We start from the raw sequence: 15,912 nt of genomic DNA on the forward strand, positions 1-15,912 counted from the left end.
CACCTTTGCTTTATCAACTTCAATTCATTTCTTTGAGATCTTATGACCTAAGACAATCCTTTCCTTGACCTTAAAATGGCATTTTCCCAATTAAGGGCAAGATTCGTCTCTTCTTATCTCTTTAGTACTTTAGCCAAATTAGTCAAACATATATCGTAAGTGTTACCAAAAACAGAAAAATCATCCATGAAAACCTCAACAAAATTTTCAACCATATCAGTAAATATTGCCATCATGCACCGTTGAAAAGTTGCAGGTGCATTACATAAATCAAAAAGCATTCGCGTAAAAGTAAACGTACGGTATGGACAAGGTTGTTTTATGTTGGTCCTCTAGGGCTACAACTATTTGGTTATATCCTAAATAGCCATCTAAAAACCAATAGAATTCATTACCTGCCAGTCGATCTAACATCTGATTCATAAAAAGCAACAGAAAATGGTCATTCCTAGTGGATTTGTTCAACTTTCTGCAATCAATACAGATTCTCTAACTGGTAACTGTTCTTGCTGGAATTAACCCGTTATGCTCATTTTCAACAATCATGATTCCACCTTACCCACGAACTATCTAAAATAGGATAGATGATTCTTGCATCTAACCATTTGATCACTTTCTTTCTCACAACTTCTTTCATAACAGGATTGAGCCTCCTTCACCCATTAATTTGAGTTCTTTCACCTTCTTCTAAAATGATTTTATGCATGAAAAAAGAAGGACTTATACCTCGAATATCAGTTATGGTCCAACCAATTGCTTTCTTAAATTTCTTTAGAACAATAATTAGTTGCTCTTTTTGATCTTTCGCCAGTTCCGCTGAAATAATCACAGCAAAGTAGAACAATCACCTAAATAAACGTATTTCAAATGATAAGGAAGTACCTTTAGTTTAAGTTTAGGTGGTTCTTCAATTGACAAATTGGGTTGCACAAATTCTCTGACTTCCAACTCCAATGATTCAAACTCTGTGGATTAAATAAAATTTCCCAGATTGGCTTCCATCAAAACCATGTTTTCTTCACCTTCTTCATCCTCCAAAGGGTCAAGATCTAAGGCTTTCTCCAATGGATCTTCTTCAAAAAACAAGGTTTCTATCTCTTCCATAACTGAACACTCCTCTACCGGATCTGGAAATTTCATCGCTTTAAGAATGTTAAAGGTTACTTGATCATTTTGAACTCGCATGGTGAGTTCTCTTTTCTACACATCAATTAACGTTTTCTCCGTGGATAAGAAAGGTCTTCCAAGGATGATCGGTACTTCATTATCTGCTTCAAAATCTAAGATAATGAAATCAGTAGGAAAAATAAATTTATCAACTCTTACCAAAACATCCTCAATCTTTCCTTCGGGATATGCCAAAGATCGATCCGCTAGCTAAAACATTATAGTTGTAGGTTTTACTTCATCTATCCCTAACATCTTGAAAATAGAAGGCATCAAGTTGATACTCGATCTTAAGTCAGACAAAGCTTTACCAAAGTAAGATTCACCAATGTTACAAAGTATAGTAAAGCTTATTGGGTCTTCCAATTTTGGTGGCAATTTGTTCTGTAGGAATGCATTGTACTCTTTTGTCAAGGAAATAGTATCATACTCACTCAGTCGTTTCTTCTTAGACAGTATATCCTTCATAAACATCACATAATTTTTCATTTGTTCTAAAGCCTCCACCAACAAAATATTGATGTGTAATTGCTTCAGAGCATCCAAAAACTTCTTGAATTGCACCTCCTATTTCTGCTTGTTTTGTTGCAGTCTTTATGGATATGGAGGTGATGAAACTTTTGGTTGAACCGGACAACTTTTCTGAGTAGGTAAATCTGCATCCAAAGAAGATTTTAAAATATCTAAATTTACTAAGTTAAGGTTTACCTTGTCAGACTTTGCAGATTCTGATTCCTTTGGTGTAGGAACTTCAACAACCGATTGATTCTTCTCAACAGGCTTATCTTCGACATCAATCAATCGGGGTTATAGAATTTTACCACTTCACAATGCCACTGCCTTGATATGTTCTTTACCTAAATTTCTTAGATTCTCAGTATTGCTCGGTAAGGTTCCTTGCGGTCTATTACGTAGCTCCGTAGCTAACTGACCTATTTGGCTTTCCAAATTTTTTAGTGTTGTTGGGTTTGGATCAAAGCGTCATTCTTTGTCATGTACGCTTTCAACAAGTTCTTCAAACTCTTTGATGCCTCTGCTTGAGGTGGTTTTGGAGCTTGTTGATTAAACCCTTGAGATTGGTTAGGTCTTTACTGCAATAAGTTGTTGTTCGGTCCATTTCCTTCGTTGCTCCAAGAAAAGTTAAGATGATTACACCATGAAGGATTGTAGAAGTTGCACTGGGGTTATTGTCCACTCCTATTTTGATATTGGTTCCCCACATAGTACACTGACTCAGGATTTGATGGACAATTCTCAAAAGAATAACCTTCCCCACTGTACACATAGGAAACTACTTCAAACAGACTTGGTGGCTGAGCTGCAAAATTATTAGTACTATTAGCGGTTAACTATTTTATCATAGAGAAAATAGACAACATCTAAGCTGATAACGAAGTGACAGCGTCAACTTCATGAACTCTGGCTACAGGTCTTCCTGAAGCTGTTCGATTTGTTGGCCATTGATAGTTATTACTCGCGATCCTCTCGATGATCTCATAAGCCTCATTATAAGACTTAGACAAAATTGCACCATTCGCGAAAGCTTCTACCATCAATCTTGTATGTGCATTGAGACCATTATAGCATGTCTCCAACTGGATACAATGAGGAATCCCATGATGAGGACACTTACGAAGTAACTCCTTGAATCACTCCCAAGCCTCATATAGAGACTCGTCATCCAATTGTTGGAAAGTTGTGATCTCCTTCCTTAACTTAGCATTTTTGCTAGGTGGGAAATACTTAACCAAAAATCTCTCTAGTAATTCTTGCCATGTAGATATGGAACTTGGTGGCAATGAATTGAGCCATGCTTGTGCTCGATCTCACAATGAGTACGAAAACAACTTCAACCTCAGTGCATTTTCAGTCACACCGGCTATATTGAATGAATCACTCACCTCTATAAATAATCAAAACTGGAGATGTGGATCTTCCATGGCCATCCAACTAAATTAGCTCACCGTTTGAAGCATTTGAAACATCACTGGTTTCCATTCAAACTGGGTTGCCTCAATATCTAGCCTTCTAATTCCTGGGTTTAACTTACTGAAAAGTGGCACAGCATATTGTCTGATGCATTGATCCCTGTCATCGGCAATGAGGATAGGATTTTGTACATCATCGGCTTCATTACCTTGGTCTTGATTCTGATTTCCAAGGTCCATCTCGACTTGTCTTTGAGTTGTTTGTTCACGTTTTCTTTGTCTGAAAGTTCGCTCAATTTCAAGGTCTACAGGGAGTAAATCGATAATTCGATCTATGCTCATAAACACCAGAAAAAAATATCACAAAAATTAAAAAGAATAAGTTAGTAATGTTAAAAATAAATCAAATTAAAAAATAATAATTTCACGTAAAAAAATGACTATGGCAACAGTTGACAATCCCTGACAACGGTGCCAAAAACTTGTAACGCGTAGGTTTGTGTAAGTGTACACAGTCGTTATCAAGTAATAAGTATTAATTTATTGTCTCCATAGGGATTGTATTTGTGCTCACTTAATTTGTAAAATTATATTAACTATTTGGTAAATAAAAACACAATATAGTTGAGAAGTGGTGATTAAAATATATGACACTAAATGCAATGATCCCTAATGCAAATTATCCTAAATATGTAAACTATATGAATGAAATAGATTTTAGAAAAATTAAACACAATTTGCAACAATTATAACATAAATAAACTAGGGCAATTACTTTAATTAAACTCAATTTATTATCAACATGCTTAATAACATTCGGAAAAACATTCTATGGCAACTTGATCTTTCATGAGTTTGGAAACCATATTAGGTCCTTTTGGAATCCTTTACTTAGTAAATACTCATTTCTTAGCATTCGTGTGAGGTAATAGGGACGTGTCAGGTTTGAAACAATTTAATCACACAAATCTAAAAACTATGCAGATAACAGAGCTTGGTCAGAGTTGTTATGCAACATTCAATTTAATCGGGTCAGGATCTAAATTGAGCATGCACATTTCAATTATGTGTCCATTAGTCGTCGTCTGGTCAGGATCACTCAGCTAATTTAGGTGTATTTCAATCACGTATGAACGAAATACAGACTTGATTTTAATTGAAAATATGATCGATTGAGGCACAAACATTATAAGCATGAATCAAATAAATATTATTTTATCAAAGCAATCATTCTAGCTTAAATAAAATTAAGCTAACATTGTTGTAAACAAGAATAAAGAACACATAGCAAACATCTTTATATTAAATTAAAGAAAAGGAATATTAAACCCAATTCAGAGTGGCTGTCACCAAAGATTCTGACTAACGAGGCTCCTTCGCTCCTTTGCTAATGGCTCTCCAAGGTGGTCGACCAAGGGTTCATTAAGAAGCTTAATTGCTAAAATCTCTATGAATAGATGATGCTAGGCGTGGGAATGGAAAAGGCTAAGAGAATTTGGAGAAAAGAGAGAATGATGAATGATGAGAATGAATGAGGAATGCTTGAGGGATGATGAATGAAGGAATGAGAGGGTCTTATTTATAGGTGAGGAGAGGAGGATAGTTTGCTAAAAATAATGGATGTTAACCTCTTGAAATCTCCTCAATTTGTGGCCGGCCATGCTTAGTGGATTTTGACTTGATTTTTTTGCTTGATTTTTAAGCAAATTTGGATGCCACACAACTCAAGACTGAGACTCGGTCAATCATAAATCTTCGGGACAATCTCTAATTTCTTCAACACTGCAAGGACCTTGTGTAAATAAGCCAAAGAATGGTTTAAATAGATAGCCATGTGTAGCCGAATATTGGGTTGACTTGGTCTCCAATTTGGATGGTTTTGTAATCCAGAAAAGCTATCACACCTATCCAAAATAAATCAACAAGTTAGAGGACTAAAGAATAAAATTTATCTAATTTAATTAATTAATTAAAACCCAAATTATTATTGAAATATTTTAAAATGAATTATTAAATGTAATTTTATATTTTATTGTTTAATTTAATCATGCATGGCCCACTTTATATCTTAAAAAATATAATATATTCAAAATAATATAAAATAAACCACTTATTTCATGAAAACTATATAATAAAGCATCAAATCACATTTTAATAATTTCTATGTCCTAATTTCATATTTTCACATATTTCATTAATTTATTAAACACTTAGTTTTAACAACGGATTTAAGTAAAAAGGTGATAAGTTATATAGGAAAAATCCTATATATTTTTTCGATTACAACAACACTCACTTGCTGTGAGTTGCGATTGACATGAACTTAGTTATTTAATTGTATAATTTGATCTGTTATGTTTAAATTTAGTAAGATTATTGTTTGATTTAATGAACTTACTAAGCTTCAAGTAAGCGTACTCTTGTTTTATGTTTGTTTTGTAGATTGCATTTTGTAGTTGGGAAATCAAATAAACTCGAAGAATCACACTATCCCGAGACTCTTTATGGTAGATTTTGTAAACATCTTCACTTATATGGTATGTAATAGTTAAAGGAATATATGAAATGTTTCTAGATATGTATTGAATTGGTATTGTAACACCCCTAACTCGTATTTATCGCTGAAATAGGGATACGAAGCATTATCGTAAAAACATAACTTAAAAACCATTCATTTCCAAACATTTCATAAATCATAGCATAACCATTCAAACACATGCATACCATCCCTTATTCGAGCCCTCGAGGCCTTAAAACACTTTTAGAAACAATTCGGGACTAAATCGGAAACATATGAAACCTTAAGGAAAAAGTTAGAAAAATCCACACTGTAGGGGTCACACGGCAGTGTGGCTAATGTAACACCCCTAACCCAAATCCGTCACCGGAATAGGGTTATGAAGCATTATTGGAGTTTACAAATCAAACAGACAAAAATTTCAAACATTTCATATCATATCAACAAACATATTAAAATCAGTTTAAAACATACATATGGTCCCTTATAATAGCCTTCTAGGCCCAAAATACGTGTTAGAAACAAGTCAGGAATAAATCAGAAACTCAAAGAATTTTTTTAAAAAATATTGAAAATTTCAACACTGCAGGGGTCACATGGCCAAGAGGAACGCCCATGTCTTAGGCCATGTGGGCATTCAAAGCAGGAACACATGGCTGTGTCCCGTGTTCGTGCTCGTGTAACTCACTGACTTGGGTCACACGACCAAGTCACACGCCCATGTGCCAGCCCGTGTCCTAGGCCATGTAACAGCTTCACTTGTAACCTTTTTAAAGCTACAAGGGACACACGACCGTGTCACCTGGCTGTGTGTCACACACGGCTGAGACACACGCCCATGTCTTTGCCCGTGTGGATGAAAATAGACCATTTTACAAGCCATTTTTCTCACCCAAGCCATAATAAGGCATCCAAATCAAACATAAACAATATATATACATATATATATGTTCAATATGCCCTTAGGCACCTCAAATGACAACATATAAATATGTTCAATCCTGCACTCTATTTGTCCAAAATAGTCAACTAACTTATAGGCACATTAGCATCAATACATGACATTTGGTTACCTTACCAGAGCATACAAAATGGTACCAAATAACCACTCAATTACTAGCCTCAACATATACATATGTCTTCCATAGAAAAATACCAATTCACAAGAAGTTATAAGACATATACAATATGCACATTCAACTATCATTTCCCCTTTCATCATTCAAACACATTAAGCAAATCATCAACCATATTAAGGCTAATATTTACATGCCAAAACTAAGCTCATAACATCATCAAGTGCCAAATCACATGTAACACCCCGAACCCGAGGCCGTCGCCGGAGTCGAACACGAGGTGTTAACAGACTTCAACCCACTTAAAAAAAAAATTTCCAGACAAGCTGCCAGTCTGCGTACTAGTCGCTAAAAAAATCATATCTCGAGTTCTGAAACTCGAAATCCAGTTCCGTAAATTTTCCCTGAAAATAGACTCATATGCCCGTCTACACATTTTTTTCTAAAATTTTTGGTCGGACCAATTAGTACAGTTTATTAGTCAAAGTCTCCCATGTTACAGGGATCGACCACATTGACCTTTGTGCATTACGACTTGGATATCTCCCTGCACAGAGTTTCAACACTGATGCCGTTTGTTTCTATAGAAACTAGACTCAGAGAGGAATCTATACATATATGATATGACTCCTAATTATCTCTGGTTGATTTATAATGAATTTCCAAAGTCGGAACAGGGAACCCAGAAACCGTTCTGGCCCTGTCTCACGAGAACCTGAATATCTCTTAACATACTGTCCATATGATCTTTTCGTTGCTTCTATATGAAAATAGACTCATCGAGCTTCGAATACATAATTTATTCATCAATTAATTCCACTCCTACTATTTTTTAGTGATTTTTCAATCTCATGTCACTGCTGCTGCCAGCATCTGTTACGAAAGTAACTAGGTCCATTTCATGCCTACTCCTTGATCCAACTCAATCGAACATTCATGCCATTTTCGCATGGCTTAAAGTTTACATACTAAAGTTCAAACACAACATAATAGTCTATACATGCCGAAATATTCTCCTAAGCCGACTAAGAAGAAAGTACCAAAACTTGCTATCCGGTGTGATGACTTCGATGACGGCCCGACCACGCAAAAAGAGATGTGTCCAAGAAACCTAGAATAGGTGACAAGGAAACACCGAGTGAGTTTATAACTCAGTAAGTCATAAGCTATGCACTACCATCCATCAATAACATTATCACAAGAGAAAACAAAATGGAACGAGGCTAATTACTCCGTCCATTCCGAACCATACCATAGTTCCTCCGACCTATCGGTTTAATTTCATACCAATTTATGCATTCACAATCCACATACTCATCAATAGGATATTCGAGGCATTTTCATAAATCATTTTATTTTCGTTACAAACATACAACTAAACGGCCTTTCACCCATTCTACGATAAATTTCATGTACGTGACTTCAAGTATATTTGTCACATAGGTTCAAACTTACCAAGCTCAACACCAAGTATAGACATAGCACCTATTAGCCATGAACTCAAGACACTTACCCGATCCGCTATCCGTGATCGACTCAATAGCGTCGCACACTTAGTGTCCATAATGATTCAAGAATATATATTAAGTCCGCACACTCAGTGCTATATAATCAACTCGCACACTTAGTGCTACATAATCAAACTCGCACACTTAGTGCTACATAGTCAAACTCGCACACTTAGTGCTACATAGTCAATTCGCACACTTAGTGCTACATAGTCAAACTCGCACACTTAGTGCTACATAGTCAATTCGCACACTTAGTGCTGCACAATTTAAACCCGCACACGTAGTGCCAATCTCGTGGTCATAAATGTTTATACTCGCACATTTAGTGCCGAGATCAACAACTCAATACATCTCACCTCTTTTCTTTTCATTCAACACTTTCATCATCACATACGTACATGCATATATATATTTATTCATTCCATTCAGCATCATTACATAAACGTTATGACCATTTGAATTAATACCAACTATATGCTTAATGACTTACCTCGTGTTGGGTAAGACGGTTCCAACTCGGCTACTCGATGACCTTTTCTTTGCCTTTGCTCGATTCACCTCCTTTAACTCCTTGAGCTTAATTAATAATTTAACTAGTTTAACCACCTTGCTAAATATTTACAATCCAATTTCACATGTATATGTATGTTAGTATATTCGGCTAATAACCTCATGCAACTACCATATCATCAAAAATCTAATCACACATGCACATGCATTAGGTAAGTTACCTTTGCTAATTTTAAACCCAACATCACACAAGCTCTCAAGTGATGGCCGAATGCTTCTTTTGTTACCCAACTAATCATTCGACAATTTCATCCCCTTTACCACCCTTTTATGCCTAATTATCTAAATCAAGATAAGATCATCAACATGCCTAACCATAGCCGAATGTGCAACATTAATCTATCACCTCTATCTCTTAAATACTATCAAGTTCATTTACTTCTAATTTCTTAAGTTCAACATCTTAATGCCCATTATAGCCACTCCCATAATCTAAATTTAAAAATCGGCAACACCCACATTTCAACTATCTTAGCCGAATACTCCTCAACACTTAGACTAAAGTATGCACATTAAACTTAATACAACTTTCATTATTCCTTTCACCCTCAAACATAATTTATAAATCTTGCCCTTCCTTCCATGTTTCGGTCAATTATTCAAATTACCTCATAACATGAACATTCTTTTCAACTAATCTAGCATGACTCATTCGGCCTTAACAAAGAACCACTTTTCATACAAGGACAAAAAATAAATCAAATGAACCTTCCATTTAAACCCCATTCTATCTTCTACTTACTCAATAATACATGTTTCTTAGTTCATATTCATCTATAACCATTTCAAATCACATACTACAAAACATCATCAATTTGGCATATAAGAACATAACCAAAGGTTTCTTGCAACACAACTCAAAAATCAACACATGGGTCATGTTATGAGCATCAAAACAACTCAACTTCACAAAAAAAATGCCAAAAGAACCACATGATATCATACCTTAATCTATAAACTCACTTGGCCGAATGTCCTAGCTTCCATTTTTCTTTTCTTTTCCTTATGGTTTCGGCAAGATGATAGAAAAGATGATGGAACTTTGTTTTTATCACCACTTACTAATATAAATTTATTATACATAATTCCCACCAAAAATAAAAAAATGAAGACAAGGGAACACCATAATGCATGCGTATGTTGGCCGGCCATTCACATTCAAAAATGGTCTATTTGACATGCAAGTCCACTCTTTTTGGTACATGCACTAATAGACCATTTTAAATTGGACTATCATATTTTCACCATGTCTCAAATCGATCCCTATTAACAATTTCTCATGCAATTGGTAAAATTAGGGAATGAAACTTCCACATACTCATGTTCACACATAATAAGCATAGAATATAGCAATTAATTATTTTACGACTCGGTCTTGTGGTCCCGAAACCACTTTCCGACTAGGGTCACATTAGGGCTGTCACATCACAAGCCAAACCAAATGGTGATATTCACTACCAAACATATAGGCCAACATTAGCCAAAATACCTATACATGCCATTAGAACCAAAATTAAACATCCAAAAGTACCAATAGAGCTAGTGGTGATACGAACTCGTCTCGTGATGTTTTGAGTCGTATGTGTTGCCCAATCGTGAATTGAGAAAGGATGGATTCGTTTCAGTTTTAAAATGAAACAAAATAGAGATAATGGCTTCAAATAAAGGTAATAAACAAAATAAAGAGGAAACAATAACAAATTAATTGGCTAAGACCGAAAATGAACCAACAATAACGAATTGTTGACCCGAATCTCAAAATGGTCTTTAGTTGTTTTTCGGTTAAAGGAAACAGGAAAGGAACCTTGACCCACTATCAACTATGATAGGAACCAAAGGTATATTGAACGCCACACCAAAGGTGATAAGTTCAGCAACAAAGAAAAGATGGACGCCACAAGCTATGCTTGATAAGTCAAATCAATTCCGTAAGAACAAAGAGAATTGGATAGCTCACAATTCAAATATTTCATCTATATTCAGCAAAAAGTTCTCCTCTCTATGGCTGATTACATCTATTTATAATGCTAAAACAAGGTAATCGAATGGTCAAAAACATCCACTTAATGTGCCATAAAAACTGATGTCTTTTCTTATTCTTTGAACCAAATAACTCCTTCCATAAAATCAGTTTAATTCAGCTGATTTGAATGTCTTTAATGACTTAGAAAATGACTCTTGAGTTGTCCTTGGCTAGTTGAATAGACACCATCTCTTAACCAGCTCCTTAATGACATTCAAAGGCTTGAATAATTTCTCTTGAAAGCTCCAAAAACGGCTGGAAGTGGAAGAGTTGCTGCTGAATTTTAAAGGGCATAAAATGCTCTTTAAAAACTCCTTTTAATGATCTTTAAGCTCCTTTTTTAACAGCCCCTTTAATTGTAACTCAAAAGAACTTGAACAGCCACTTAATTAAATGTGTAACAGCCTTGAATTGTAACCACTATAAGCTAAAAAGTCACCTGCAATAAACACATTAAAATGAGTTTATTAAACAAATGAAAACACTTATTAATCATAACAAACATTAAACTTACTTAAATAAATGAACTAAAACATATATACAATAATTATTCCAGCAACTAGTTTAATTGCATAATTTAAAAAAACTTAATTTATGCATCAATAAATAATCCTAGGAACTAGATCAATTAAGAACAACACTTATTAAATAAAGTTCAGCAAAAAACACTTATTAATTAAAACTAAGATGAGTTGAATAAATGTCCAGCAACTCATTTATTAAACTAAGATGCTTAAATGCATGGTTTTGAAATGCAAATTTAACTAACATGAAAGTTACATAATTAAACTAACTTGACTTAATTTAATGATGCAAACTTAACTAACATGAAAGTTACATAATGCATGACTTTATTAAATGCAGAACACATATTAATGATGTGCAAACTATGACATAATTAAAAACAAAAACTAAAATAACTAAAAATTAATGAATCATAGTCCTTATTTTCCAGCAGCCAAATTGACAAACTAAAATTAAAAACTTCATTTTGCAATTGGGCCCCTCGAGTTTGGATCAATCTCGGTAGCGTCGAGTTGTGTCGTAACATGATGCGACCGGGATCGCATCATACCCTCCCTCTTGAAAACGATTTGTCCTCAAATCGGGCCACTTGCTCGAGAAAAAGTTTTCAAGATCATGACCCCTTTGTTCATGATCCGAAAAGAATTATTTTCAAAATTCTGAGAACCACAAATGGCTCAGCAAGAAAGAAGGTCATTTGCATGCCATCCCTCTTTAGAAGGGTACCACCTAACATCGTCACCTACAAAACAATAAAACAAATTAGTGACACAATGAAGGTTAAACACAAAAGAACTTTCCAGGATTTTAGTCACAACTTGAACAAATAAACTCAAAAGAACAACACATGAATCAATACCGGGATCAAAAATAGAAATTGGTTTTACCTTTTTCTTCAATGGAAACAAACCTGATTCACAAGGTATTTGAAGATTATAGTTTTGAAAATTAGAATTCCATGGTCCAAATCCCTTGAACAATGATATGGAACAGCATTCACCGGGATCAAAGACAAAGTTTTTGTTCACCATTTCAATTTGACCAGAAAAATTTGTGGCTAGTAACTTATGAAGAACTTGAAGCACATTAAAGTTAAAATCATGCAACACATGTTTGAATCCATTAAGCAACAATATACAACAACCTCCAGAATCAAAAATTTGATTTTGACTTGGCAAGCCAACGAAATTAACATGTTTGGTTTTCGAACTAAATAAAGATAAAAGTTGAAGCAAATAGAAGGGGTCAACACATTGATTCAAAATACAATTTTGATACTCACCTTCGCTTGAGGTTAACTTAGGAATACAGGCTCCGGGTTTAAAAACATGGTTTTGATCGGTCGTTCCGTAACGTAACAAAAACTTCACTTTCACCAAGACATCACACATGCCAAATAAAGAAGATGTAGGCAAAAATAAATTCAAACAATCAAATCTCTCAAATCTCATGCAAATATACGAAGATCTCACACTAAGAGTTAAAAAATTTTCATTACTATCATGATCAAACAGATTGAGCGTTTCACATGAAAGCTCTTTATCAAACATGATCAGATTTTGTATTTGTGGATTTAATCGAACAACATCAAAAGATTTTTCAACACAAAACTTATTGAGTGAACAACTCTTCATGCCTCCACTTAAAACGAATTTATCAACCACAAATAGCGAGTAACAATTAACCAAATCAAAATAAAAAGATCTTTTTAAAACTAAGTTATCGAAAATTTTATCAACAACTTTCAAACCTGATTGCCATGATTCATTGACTAAAAACTTCTTAACTTGCTTACCTTTAAGCGCTTGAACCTTACCTTTTTCGATCAAATGGAATCGTCTCTCATCAGGAAGGTAATGAAGTTGAAACTTGTCATTTGAATCTCTAGAAACCTGGAAAGAAGAAACAATATGAGGACAACTTGCAAATTGGTTAGTAAAAACATTCATCGCTTTTTCTTGTTGACTTTCATCTTTTCCACTCGTTTCTTTTTCAACTTCTCTTTCTTTTTCCACAATCTCTTTGTTTGTTGAAAACTCACTTTCACTCATCAATTCTCTTTCATTTTCAACAACACTTGTTTCTCGCACTCTTTCTTTTCTTTCTCCAATCTTTTTCTCTTTTTCAATTTTTGTTTCTTTTTCGGTTTCTTTTTCTTTCGTCACTCTTTTTCTTCTCTCAACTTTATTACAAAATGGAGATAATACAAAAGAATTAGAACAATAGACTTTTCGTTGGAAAGAAGTGGAAGAATCTTCATAAGAGTCACGATCAACTCTTCGTGAATAAACCTCCATGGATGAGTTCTTATACGAAGCACATTCACTTCTTAGTAAGGATTTTTCCGTAGATGAATACTTTGAAGCATACGAAGAATGACTTGTACTTTCTCGTTCGTTACCTTGATAGGCTTCAAACTCATAGCTGGATTTATTTCGGCCTAAATTCCTTGAAGAATAGGAATCTGGATAAAGGTCTCTTTTCACATATTCGTTGAATGTTCGTCTCCTTGATGATCTCATTTCCGTCCTTTCATTTGGATAAATTTGTTCCCGTTGGGTTCTTGCTCGATGACTCTGCTCTTCGACACGATCCAATCGTTTCTTGATGGGTTTGAGTTTTCGATCAAATAGATGCTCCATTTCATGCGTAAAGGCTTGGAGTGTAAAATCTGGCACACTTCCTCCAACAATTCTTACAGGACGGAATACAACTCCCTTGTCTTAATTTTTTTCCAAACTTCGTGACATTTTTTTCTAAGAACTCACAACAAAGAATCTCACTATCCACTCACAATGAAATCTCACACACTTGGCTTTTTTTTCTCTTGAATAAACTCACTACTCTCTTGCCTCTTTCCACTCACTCCTCTCTAAGTTCTTAGGAATTATTTAAACTTAAAAAGCAATTGTTGTGGGTCGGCTTACAAACTTGATGTTTGGGCTTGGTAAGATTATTGTAGGACAAAGGAAGGTAGGCTTAAAACAAAGAAATGAAAAGGTTGGGTGTGGCGAAATAGTAGAAGGTAATAATGACTAAAATTTGGGCAGCAAACAAAAACTAAATTTCAAAACTAGCTCTCTTTTTTTTTCACAATTTTTTTTTCACAATTTTTTTTTCAAAAATTTTTTTTTCACAACTTGATATCCAATCTTTTAAGTTTGAATGGAAACCAAAATTTTTTTTTTTGAAATTTTTTTTGAATTTTTTTTGAATTTTTTTTGAATTTTTTTTCGAGTTTTTTTTGAGAAACTACTATACCGTAATGCCGACAACATCGATTCTTACTCCAAATTCGCTAGCTCTGATACCAATTTGATACGAACTCGTCTCGTGATGTTTTGAGTCGTATGTGTTGCCCAATCGTGAATTGAGTAAGGATGGATTCGTTTCGGTTTTAAAATGAAACAAAATAGAGATAATGGCTTCAAACAAACGTAATAAACAAAATAAAGAGGAAACATTAACAAATTAATTGGCTAAGACCGAAAATGAACCAACAATAACGAATTGTTGACCCGAATCTCAAAATGGTCTTTAGGTGTTTTTCGGTTAAAGGAAACAGGAAAGGAACCTTGACCCACTATCAACTATGATAGGAACCAAAGGTATATTGAACGCCACACCAAAGGTGATAAGTTCAGCAACAAAGAAAAGATGGACGCCACAAGCTATGCTTGATAAGTCAAATCAATTCCGTAAGAACAAAGAGAATTGGATAGCTCAAAATTCAAATATTTCATCTATATTCAGCAAAAAGTTCTCCTCTCTATGGTTGATTACATCTATTTATAATGCTAAAACAAGGTAACCGAATGGTCAAAAACATCCACTTAATGTGCCATAAAAACTGATGTCCTTTCTTATTCTTTGAACCAAATAACTCCTTCCATAAAATCAGTTTAATTCAGCTGATTTGAATGTCTTTAATGACTTAGAAAATGACTCTTGAGTTGTCCTTGGCTAGTTGAATAGACACCATCTCTTAACCAGCTCCTTAATGACATTCAAAGGCTTGAATAATTTCTCTTGAAAGCTCCAAAAACGGCTGGAAGTGGAAGAGTTGCTGCTGAATTTTAAAGGGCATAAAATGCTCTTTAAAAACTCCTTTTAATGATCTTTAAGCTCCTTTTTTAACAGCCCCTTTAATTGTAACTCAAAAGAACTTGAACAGCACTTAATTAAATGTGTAACAGCCTTGAATTGTAACCACTATAAGCTAAAAAGTCACCTGCAATAAACACATTAAAATGAGTTTATTAAACAAATGAAAACACTTATTAATCATAACAAACATCAAACTTACTTAAATAAATGAACTAAAACATATATACAATAATTATTCCAGCAACTAGTTTAATTGCATAATTTAAAAAAACTTAATTTATGCATCAATAAATAATCCTAGGAACTAGATCAATTAAGAACAACACTTATTAAATAAAGTTCAGCAAAAACACTTATTAATTAAAACTAAGATGAGTTGAATAAATGCCCAGCAACTCATTTATTAAACTAAGATGCTTAAATGCATGGTTTTGAAATGCAAATTTAACTAACATGAAAGTTACATAATTAAACTAACTTGACTTAA

The 15,912-nt window shown here is 34.3% G+C and overlaps 1 non-coding gene across 1 annotated transcript; it reads left to right on the plus strand.

Annotated features, from left to right (window-relative positions):
• Positions 1-2,778: 2,778 nt before the first annotated feature.
• Positions 2,779-2,885, plus strand: LOC121218070 (small nucleolar RNA R71). Its single transcript, XR_005914335.1, has one exon. It is a non-coding gene; the product is annotated as a small nucleolar RNA R71 (small nucleolar RNA).
• Positions 2,886-15,912: the final 13,027 nt, after the last annotated feature.

The sequence above is a fragment of the Gossypium hirsutum genome, chromosome D05 (genome assembly GCF_007990345.1).
Source record: "Gossypium hirsutum isolate 1008001.06 chromosome D05, Gossypium_hirsutum_v2.1, whole genome shotgun sequence".
NCBI classification, from domain to species: domain Eukaryota; kingdom Viridiplantae; phylum Streptophyta; class Magnoliopsida; order Malvales; family Malvaceae; genus Gossypium; species Gossypium hirsutum.